Source organism: Topomyia yanbarensis, chromosome 2 (assembly GCF_030247195.1).
Source record: "Topomyia yanbarensis strain Yona2022 chromosome 2, ASM3024719v1, whole genome shotgun sequence".
Lineage (NCBI taxonomy): Eukaryota > Metazoa > Arthropoda > Insecta > Diptera > Culicidae > Topomyia > Topomyia yanbarensis.
In genome coordinates, this window is record NC_080671.1 from 443,056,205 (window position 1) to 443,065,778 (window position 9,574).

Below are 9,574 nucleotides of genomic sequence, written 5' to 3' on the forward strand. Positions count from 1 at the left end.
GAATGCGTGTGTGAGGTTGGTCTGAGAGGGGCGGTGGTAATGGAGGCGGGGGGTGTGAGAAGAAAGAAGGGGAAGGGTGGATGGGGTGTGCAATACCGAACTGCATATTATATCTTCCATTTGAGACCAGGTTAGTAAAAATTTGTTCAGTCATCACCGAAGCGGCCTAAGTTCTGAAGTATGCCAGGAACTCGAGACTTCCGGAATTATCGAGAGTGGACAATATATTTCAAGTATCTTTAATTCGCCGTCAGTGATCTAGGCAAGCAAATCGAAGTAATTTGATGTTCATTTCAATTTTAACCTATGAGGTATTACGAATGTACCGGTTTATATGAGAAATTCCTACCAACCTGGAACTTCGGAACCAAAAGTCGGACAAGTGTTGAAAAACCTATTTTAATCCACCTAGCGGCGCAATTGTGCCTTTCTCAATCATGAATCACGAGAATGTGTGCGTTGTTTATATTCATTAAAAACTTTTAAATGCATATATTACATTTTATTATTATACATCACATGATAACTATATACAGGAAAATAAATCATTATTCGAGTTCTAAAATTTTGAAAAAGAAAAAACAGCCATGGTAATATTGAACTGAAAAAAGGTGCGAAATCGGCAAAGTCCCAAAAAGTCGATCTTTATAAAAAAAAAAAATTTCGAGATAACATAAAATCTCGACGTTTCATGCATTTTAAAGATGTTTGGCATCAAAAATACGAATTCGATTTCTGAAATTTCATGGGGTCCCCCCTTTGAAAAAAAAAATTAGAGTTCCGACTTATACAGGGTGTTTGGTTCATGAGTAAGAATCTCTCGAGGGGTGATTTACTGTCATAATTGGAGCAAAAAATCGTTCTACACATACCATCAAATCTCAACCGTTACAGAGTTATTGAACTTTTTGTGTAAAAAACTTATTTGTCTTAAAGTACCTCTAACTTTTAAAGTATACTTTGTATTTTAAATGGTTCAGTTCCATTCGAAAGGTGAGAAAATTTCCTATTGAACGGTGTTTTCATATTTTTTAAGTAATTAGTTTTAATTACCTTTTAGCTGTAAAGTAGTTAAGAGTTAGTGTTTTTGAGGAGGTTTTTGCTAATTTTCTCGAAATAATGAAGTATGATTATAGCAATATCCAGTATCCAAAAGTTGGGTTTTAGGACGATTCATGATTTGTTCTTGGACGTCATATTTATATCTCTTCTTATTTCTTTGTAATTTCATTACTATACTTTTCCTGTAACCGACTTGCAAGTGCTTAAAAGACTCTAATCTAAAAAATATGCTTTAAATATGTTATTTACAAGATTTCATTGGAAAGCTGAGAAAATGTCCTATCAGTGTACGTACAAATATCTTTTAGTTAAGTGTACTAAATGATTTTTTACTAAAGAAATAACTCAAAATTTGTGTTTTTTGGAGAGTTTTTTAATTATTCTAATTATTAATCAACAAAATTTATCGTAACTATTGTTCATTTGATGCCCCTTAATGTTCTCTATATTTTTTATTAGACACTTTGTCTATATCTCTTTTCATTATGCTGCTATTTAATAGTTAACACAGCATGAGCTCGCCACAAATGTAGTGGGTTCGAAATCATTATTTTTGCATATGAAACGATGTGATAAAAACGATTTTGCATCGAAACCAAAAGAGATAATTGAATGGAGTCAAAGAAAGAACTGTAGAACTTGCTGAGATGCATTATTTCCATGATAATAATGGTGATGTTTATTATTTACTATTTTAAGAAAATTAACGAAAATGCTAATAATAGCACTAACTTTAAACTAATTTACTTTCAAAAGAATACTAAATTCACTTAACTGAAAGGTATTAATACATTTTTCACTGTAAAATTTTCCTGGCTTTTGAATAAAAGGAAAAAAAAGTACAATAAGCGCCGTAATTTTTCAATTAGAGCTGGTACTAGTGAAAATTAGATAAAAATATCCAAGTTGAATAACCCAAAATCATGAAAATAAGAAAAGGTAAGTGTATAATAAAGTTGATTGGTTGCTTGGATAAGGCCGCAGCTTGGACGAAGTCGACTGATTTTGCAACTTTCCTTTTCTGTGTTGATATTTGAGATAGACGCACAGAGTACCGTCCAGCATTCCCCGATCTTAGGCGGGGGTGGGGAGGAGTTAGTGCGTCCGTAGTTGAGAATATTTCAGCTTGTACCGGAGGAAGATATGCGAATGGCTTGTTTTTTTATTACAGGAAGCCACGGGGGCATGGGATTCCTTTGCACGATCTCCGATTGGTGATTGGAGGTCGGGAAGGGCCCTGAAATGCCGCTTGTGGATGAGTACATGTTTGCTTCGTACAGGAGTTCTGCTAGAGCCCCTTGCCCAATTCGGTCGTCTGCCTTGGCTGGGACATCTGGTGGTTGGGGGGGTATTGTCACTCCCGAATTGATGGTATATGCTTGGTTGTGATTTTCATATTCGAAGATTTGTAAACTATTGAAGTTATTAGTCGCTTGTTGTGTGTTGTGGTTGCTATGTTTCCGTTCGAAAGACCCCAGTATAGGGAATTGGGAGGGAGGATCTGACAATCCTGGTGCTATAGTTATGTCGGCTGTAGATGGTGCGTAGAGTTTTTGGTAACTGAACAGCGGGAATTTTTTGATTTCACTTCCGGTGCAGAGACAATTGTGGCTAAGGGTCGAGGGCCTGAAAGGGTCATCAGTGCAACGCTGGTGGCATGCTGGTTCTAGGGGTGATGAAAGGCCTTCAGTTGGTAGGTTTATGATGGGTTTTAGTAGATTGATTTTAATCGAATAGATGATCAGGGACCGTTATGATGTCCCTCTCCGGTGACGCGTTCATACTCGTGGGTTTACTAGTGGTTTGGCTATTTGAGTTGGTTTTACAATTCTGGTCGAAATTGGTTTTTCTGGATCTTCGCTCAGAGAGGGTTCGGTACTCTGGAGTTTCGTTGGTGCTTCTGGTCGTTTCACTTCTGGGTGGTTTAGATGTTGTTCCGGTTGTCTTGGTTTCGGCTAGTTTCTTTCTCGGTGGTTCTGGTTCCGGTGATTCTCGGCGAATCATGTTATTTGATTCGAATTGTTTTTGGAGAGTTTGCAATTTTTCCGTGAGTTCTACAATCAACTGGTTGGCATTTGCAAGTTCCTGAATCAATTTTTCGATCTGCTCATCTTTTCGGTTGTTATTTGTTGAAATGGTTTCTTGGGTTTCTTGGGTTGCTTGTGTATTTGAATCAGTGGTCTTCAGACGGGCTATTTCGTCTCGTAGTAGGTGGATTTCCCGGTCCTTTTTGGTGTCGGGGTATAGGCGTGTATTCACGGTTTGGGCGTAGGAAGGTTTACTGTTCATTGTCTTTAGTTCTGCACGTGCTTCCCCGAAGGTGATTCCTTTCGATACCTTGATTCGGATTATGGCATCTTCTTCCAAGTAAACTGGACATTGCTTATTCCATGGCTCGTGATCACCCTTGCAGTTCCTGCAATAAGGTTGAATTTTGCATGCAGACGTAGGGTCGATAGGATGTTCTTTAGAGCATCTGGAGCAGATTGTTTTCCGCTGACAGCTCTTACGGGAATGTCCGTATTGGTAGCAGTTATAGCAGAGCAACGGTGACGGATAGTTCTGGCGTACGGGCAGTCGGGTGAGTTCCATGTACACGTGGGTAGGCAACACGGTTCCTTGAAATGATAATACAAGAAGTGGTAGGTTCCTAACAGTACCCTTGTCCTTCTTCGTAATCCTTCTGATATAGGTGACTCCTTGCCCCTGCAGGTGAGATAGAAGTTGTTGCGTATCAACCTCGGTAGTATCCGGATCATAGATAACCCCTTGGGCCACATTCAGAAATGGATGAGAAGTGACTACCACAGGGGTGTTATCGATCAGCTTGTTCATTTTCAAGAGGTTGTTGTACGTGGCTCTCGATGACGTACGCAGGATGTACCTGGCTCCTCGTCCTTCTTTGGAGGCTTTTATCAGGTTTCTAGGGTTTTCTCCGATTGCCAAACGGACTGATTCGTAGATCATTATGGGATTCGATAGGAGACGAGGGGCTTGCATGTTCTCGTCTAAATGTATCGCCTTCATCACTAGCACTTGCTCATCAATGGCGTCTCCGTTAAGGTTAAGCCATGCTGGTAGCGAACTTTTCTTTGTGAGTCCCCCGCCCGGGGGGGCTAAGTTATCGTCCACTTGGGCGGACGAGCTGCCCTGACTCTTTGGTAAGGTAACTCATCGTTATTTGTGTGCGGAGTCACTCACAGCAACCTATCAACCTACAGCTTAGGATCGGCTCTCTGCGTTGTACGATGTATCGATGTAGTAAAAGTGACGAGAGAAAGAGCGAAGATTTACCAACGAGCAGCACTTCGTGACACCAAGACGAAGGTTGGGTCGTTGACCCCACCACTGACGCCAAGCCGAAAATTACTGATGTGGAATGGCGATGTAGCTATACAATAAATAACGATACGTAATTTTTGATGCTCCACCAATCCGAAATTCACTTTTATAATGAGTTTTCTTCACAATATGTCCTTCGTCGTTGAACGGATCAATCTGCGTAAGTTTACACTATGGGACATTCGGTAGCCCAATGCTGAGAAACCACGCCAGCGATGGCGGGCTTTACTCAGAAACTTTCCAAAATCCACACTATCCCGATTCCGATGTTCTGCTATGACTTCGAACTGACCGAAATAACTAAATAACGATGCTAATGCCACGGAAAAACACTCTCAGAAAAAAAAAAATGGTGTCGACAGATTACTGATAGATAATTGCCAACAGCCAACCGTACTGCGCAAGTGTTCAACACGAACTGAGTCAACGAAAGTTTGGTTGGCCGTCGGTGACCTAGAACAGCAAATTTAAGTTGTTTGAGAGACAGTTTAGCGAAATTTTTACCTTTTTTGCTTTCATTGGAGTATCGGTTTGAATCACAATTTGCTATGTGATCGCACGCCACAGCCTGTAACTCCGGAACCGGAAGTCGGATCGGGATGAAATTAAATAGCCATTTACGGGGACGCAATACCTTTCATTTGAGGCCAAGTTTAGTCGAATCAGTCTAGCCATCTCCGAGAAACCAATGTGACTGTTATTCTGAATTTAGATACTTCCGCCGGGGCTTCCGGAACCGATGATGGTGGCCAATGTGGCCAAATAGGCTTTGAATGGATGTTAGTGACCTAATACTACAAATCGAAGCAGTTGTGGTCATATTATGGAAAAAATTTTACCTTTATACATTCATTGCAGAATTTATTAAAATCGACATTTTCTGCGTACTCATCACCCTGTAATTCCGGAACCGGAAGTTGGATCCATTAGAAATTCAATAGCAGCCTATGGGAACGTTGTACCTTTCATTTGAGACTAAGTTTGTCAAAATCGATTCAGCCATCTCTGAGAAAAATGAGTGACATTTTTGGTCACATACACACACACATACGCACACACATACATACATACACACATACATACACACACAGACATTTGCCGAACTCGACGAACTGAATCGAATGGTATATGTCACTCGGCCCTCCGGGCCTCCGTTAAAAAGTCGGTTTTCAGAGCAATTGCAATACCTTTCTATTGAGAAAGGCAAAAATGATCAATGCTCCCCCATTTTACGGTACTTTGATTGGTCATTAGTGATCTAGACCAGAATATCCAAGTAATGTTGAACGTATTTGAATATGTACTACATCATTCGGACATCATAGGGTTACCAGTTTATGTGGAAACTTGCTGTGTGACCGCACTCCGTAACACCAGAACCGGAGATTTAATCAACTAAAAATTCAATAGCGTCTCATAGGAGCGTTATACCGTTCATTTGAAGCTAAGTTTGTGCAAATCGGTTCAGCCATCTGTGAGAAAAGTCAGTGACATTATACGACACATATATACACACAGACAGGGATCTCGACGATATGAATCGAATAGTATATGAAACTCGGCCCTACGGGCCTCGGTTCAAAAGTTGATTTTTGGGGTGATTGCATAGCCTTTCCTTATATAAGAAAGGGAAAAAAGCAATAAAATGAAAAAAGTTATCAAATTCATAATATGTGCAGAATAATACATATAAAATTAATAAAATAAATAAATCAAATTTGTCCAGCTCATTGAATGAAAAGTTAGAGAGTTTAAAAGAAAAGTTAAATTAATAGAAAAATTTAAATTGAGTCAAATTAACAAATTAGATGAAATGAATAAAAGAAATGATTGAACAGAATTAATAATGAGATAATAATAATAAAATAAAGAAACTGAGTTAAATATTTGAACCGAAAAAATAAATAAAATAAAAATCAATAAAATTAACAAAATTTCTAAAGGTATTAAAATTATTAAAATAAATGAATAAACAACGCTACACTTCTCATCATCAGCACTTGTTGTACGGCAATTAGAAGATACCGAACACGCTGGCTTATAAGCACCTATAGCGAGCCCCAACAGGAGTATTAGAGGCATGACCATAAGGGTGGGACAAAAATAGATTCCTAGAACATCTGTGTAAATTTTTAGCTCGAACCGTGAAACTATATTTTTGCGTCCACTGTTTAAAGTTTACATGGGATTTTATATGGGAAAACTAACTTTCACAAAATAATTCCTCCAGGAGTCGCTCACTGCTTCCTAAAAATAAACGGTTATGTGGCTTTTGTAGGAAATTTAACAAAGAAACAAAGTCTCGAAAACTACGAAACGATCTGACGCTTGAGAAAAAAGTTATTAAGCTGAAACCAGTTGATGCTCTGACAATATTCATTTTTTCTAGCACCACTGCTGTTGGTTGTCCAATTATGTGCAATTTTGTTTTGATCTTCTCTTAATGTGTCTAAATCATTTATCTATACAGTTTGGCCACTTCGCAAGAGTTTCGAGGGATAAATTGACTCTTATTTTGCACATAATAATAGAAAGTTACAAATTTTGTATATAATTCGACCGTCAGCAGCAGTGAAGTAAAGTGAAATTTTCATTAACCTTCAGGGCATCAATCGGTTTTTGCTTAATAACTTTTTCCACAAGTATCAGATCGTTTCGTGGTCTTTAGTTTCCTTGACAAATTTCCAATAAAAATCAGACATCTATTTATTTTTAGGAGGTAACGGGCGACTCTTGAAAGAATTAATTTGTAAAAGACGTTTTTCCCATACGAAATTCCATGTAAACTTTTAACCGTGGGCGCAAAAATATAGTTTCACCGATCGATAAAAATTTGCAGAGTTGTTCTGGGAGCCAAATAGGACCCAAAAAGTTACTCGGAGCGAAATTTTTTTTTTAATTTAATCATGTTCCACTCTAATGACCATCGTTTGAATCTCACGATTTGCAAATAAACAAACGTCCACTGTGTCAGAGATTCGCTTAATACTGCAAGGATAAAACCTACGACCCACTGTTCGTGACTGGCATATTTTATGCCCGCCCTCCATTCAGTTCTCGACACGGAAAACACCTTGACTTGAGGACTCCGCCTCTTTCGACATGGGGCAGAAACCTAGTGAATCAGGGTGAGTGACGTTTGGCATAAATACGTTTGGCATAATGGACGTTAGGTACAATTGACGATCACAAATATATAAAAATAATCGCAAGGCTTTCGTTATTGTGGAGATTTCGCTTGTGTTTTTTTAGAAAGGGAAAATATGACGCTTTGCTATACCTTACCTTCGCAAAACTTTAGCGAGAGACTCCAAAATGAAAAATACCATGCGAGATATTTAACCCTTGCAAGTGTAGAGTTTTTTTTCTATTTTTTCGGTAGACGAGATGAAGAAAATATCCCTTCATTTAAGTGATCACTTTTGATACAAGCAAATTTCTAGCCTTTTAGATGCATTACCAAAACAATTGCATCCAAATATTTAAAAAAAAAAACAAAATAATGAACAGACATTAAGTTTTGGATCCAATGGAAACTGGCAGTGTTATATACAACATCAATGTTAGGCTACGGATTCTACGTTTGTGACAGTACCTTTTTCGTTTCGGTAACTCATCACAGTACAAGAATAAACTCTATCTCACACACACATCAAAGAGTTTCCATAGTTCTATTTGTGATAGCCTCGAGAATATAATCATTGTGCTTAAGAATGTGGGATATAATCAATATAGAACCAGTAATATTCGTATATTCGTTGAATGAATAATAAAATGCATCATTCTTTCTTACATGAGCTGTTCTTCAAGGTTATATATTTTCTTCTTGGACAAATACACTTCGCATGCATGAAGAACTAATCTAAGTTAATCCTTACATACCCAACTTTTTCTCTAACGTTCATAGGGTTTAAGAAACACGGAAAACCCGCTTTGAAAGATGCTTCTTTCGCAGTGTTGGAAGCTGCTCAATATTTACCTTCCGGTGCTCAACACACTTCTAGAAAATTTTGAATATTCTATATGCTAGGAAAAGAGGTCCAAATTGATATGTTTATCAGTTTTCAACAATATTAGAAAATAATGAAGATATATCCAAAACTTCATTTATCAACGCCAACTGTAAATATCTCTGGCAGTACTGCTCTAGCAGAGTTATATCAGACTAATAGCAATAACTTCAGTTCTAAGTTCTAACAATCCTAGCTACTGGTATTACTTGTTTTCATGAGTAAATTCTGCCTAAATCAAATGTCTAAACGGCATGGGCATGAAGGGGTTGATGTGCTTTATTCATACCTTAACCTTCTTTAGGTGTTTGGGTAAATATAACCCCAAATGAACTTTCAAAATGCGATAACTATTTAATTTTTGCACCTAGAAGTTTAGAATTTCTTGACTTTCCCTCTTTCGTGGAGAGCAACGATTTTCAATAGAGTTCAAAATTGTCGCTCATTCCTGAAGAGCTGTACAAAAAACACATTTTCAACCAAATCTATATGAACTGGTACTTAAATTGTTTGTTAGAGTTTCAGTTTTCAGTTTCTAGTAAACATTACCGTTTTTCACCTGGTTGGTCAGTGGGAATCGGTGCCGAATGGAGTCATGTTTGGCATCCGTAGATGTATGCAGAACCATCATCATAAATCACAGATTTATTGACAGAATACTAATAATAAACACAAACAAATCAAAAATGAAATGTGTATATTAAATTTGTACATGATACGATCGATCTTGGATGTCCCGCATTACGATTTCGATGCCCACTCCGGGGCCGGAATCGGCCAAACATGACCCCATTCGGCACCGATTCTCACTGACCAATAAGGTGAAAAATCGGTAATATTCACCAGAAATTGAAAATTTACACTCCAACAAACAATTTAAGTACCAATTCATATAGATTTGGTTGAAAATGTGTCTTAAAACTGAGTTCGAAATCGGGGTCAATATGACCCGCTAACACCTTATTCGTTACAAAAAGTTAACACCTAAAGAAGGTAATAGGCTGATTTCAAACAAGAGTGTTTAGCCTATTTTAGAGATGCGCAATTTTTTCATTCGCTCATTCGATGTGCATTCGTTCTGCATCTTTTATTTGAGTGAAGATTTCTTAAGGGGTTATATACAAAGTTGGAACTCGAAAAATCGTAAAAAAAATTATTGA